The following is a 2,074-nucleotide window of genomic DNA, read 5'->3' on the forward strand; positions in this document are numbered from 1 at the left end:
AGATAGATAGATAGATAGATAGATAGATAGATAGATAGATAGATAGAGGAATATTACTCAGTCATCAAAAAGAATGAAATCTTGGCATTTGCAAGGACATAGTTGGGGCTGGAGAATATAATGCTATGTGAAATAAGTCAGAGAAAGAGAAATACCATATTATTTTTCTCTCATACGTGGAATTTAAGAAACAAAACAAACAAAAAAAAGAGCATAGGGGGAAAAAAGAGAGAGAGAAGCAATCCAAGAAATAAACTCTTAACTGTAGAGAACACACTGACAGTTACCAGAGGGGAGGTGGGGGGTGGGTTAAATAGGTGATGGGGATTAAGGAGGCACTTGTCATGATGAGCACCAGGTGTTGTATGAAGTGTTGAATCACTAAATTCTACACCTGAAATTAATATTACACTGTATGTTAACTAACTGGGATCTAAATAAAAACATGAGAAAAAATATGTAAATAAATACATTTGGGAAAATCATTCATTTAGGCCTGCTACTTTACATTTTATTCAAAATTAAATTCTAAATAGTTTAAAAATCTAAGCAAAAATAAGGGCGCCTGGGTGGCTCAGTCATTAAGCGTCTGCCTCCGGCTCAGGTCGTGATCCCAGGGTCCTGGGATCGAGCCCCACATCAGGCTCCCTGCTTGGCGGGGAACCTGTTTCTCCCTCTCCCACTCCCCCTGCTTGTGTTCCCTCTCTCACTGTCTCTCTCTCTCTCTCTCTCTGTCAAATAAATAAATAAAATCTTAAAAATATATATAAGCAAAAATAAATAAACCTATAAAAGTATTAAAAGGAAATATGGGAGAATGTTTTTGTGATCTTGAGCTGAAAAAAGCTGTACTTTTTGACACAAAAAAGGAAAAAATTGGCAAATTCAAAAACATGAAAATTTAAATAAGTCTTTTGTACAAAAATGAACTATGTTTGAGGTTGAAAGACAACAAAGTAGGTATTTTCCATACATATGGTAGAGAGAAGAATAATATTCACAAAACGTAAAGAACCCTTGAAAGTCAATTAGCAAAAAGATAAATAATAGAAGCGAGGGAAAAGGACACAAACAGGCAAATCATAAAAGAAATACAAATAGCCAGTATATACATGAAAACATGCTCAATCTTTTTTTAAATTTTTTTATTGTTATGTTAATCTCCATACATTACATCATTAGTTTTAGATGTAGTGTTCCATGATTCATTGTTTGTGCCTAACACCCAGTGCTCCATGCAGAACGTGCCGTCCTTAATACCCATCACCAGGCTAACCCATCCTCCCACCCCCCTCCCCTCTAGAACCCTCAGTTTGTTTTTCAGAGTCCATCGTCTCTCATGGTTCGTCTCCCTCTCCGATTTCCCCCCCTTCATTCTTCCCCTCCTGCTATCTTCTTTTTTTTTCCTTAACATATATTGCATTATTTGTTTCAGAGGTACAGATCTGAGATTCAACAGTCTTGCACAATTCACAGCGCTTACCAGAGCATATACCCTCCCCAGTGTCTATCACCCAGTCACCCCATCCCTCCCACCCACCCCCCACTCCAGCAACCCTCAGTTTGAAAACATGCTCAATCTTACTTGCTAGTAATAAAACAATAAAAAAATAAAAACAGTATCTTATAAGTATCACATAAACAAAGATTTAAAAGATCATTAATAAAGATGTGGGAAAACAGCTGCTTTCTATACTGATGGTGGAAACATAACTGGCACAACTTTTTTAGTGGGCAATTTTGGCAGTCTCTATAAAATTTTTAGTAAGTGTTCCCTTTGTCCTAACAGTTTTACTTATTAGAATTTATCCTAAGGAAATCACAGAATAGGTGCATAAAGATGTAAGTACAGTGATCTTCATCACAGTGTTGCTTATAATACAAAAACAGTTTAAATGTCTGCTCTGGAATCTTTTTTAGCTTTTACAAAGGATAAGTTAGAAAAGTGGATCATGAAAGAGTATGTATAGTATGATCCCCTGCACATAAAGTCAGGTAATTGTTAGCCTTCTTTATTTTGTATGCCTACACACACACACACACACACACACACACACACACACACACACACACA

General features: G+C 36.4%; 1 protein-coding gene across 6 annotated transcripts in view; it reads left to right on the forward strand.

Annotated features, from left to right (window-relative positions):
- The window catches only part of PHKA1 (phosphorylase kinase regulatory subunit alpha 1), a 139,669-nt gene that overhangs the window by 103,463 nt on the left and 34,132 nt on the right, over positions 1-2,074 (forward strand). The window lies entirely within an intron of this gene.

Source organism: Neomonachus schauinslandi, chromosome X, assembly GCF_002201575.2.
Source record: "Neomonachus schauinslandi chromosome X, ASM220157v2, whole genome shotgun sequence".
Classification (NCBI taxonomy): domain Eukaryota; kingdom Metazoa; phylum Chordata; class Mammalia; order Carnivora; family Phocidae; genus Neomonachus; species Neomonachus schauinslandi.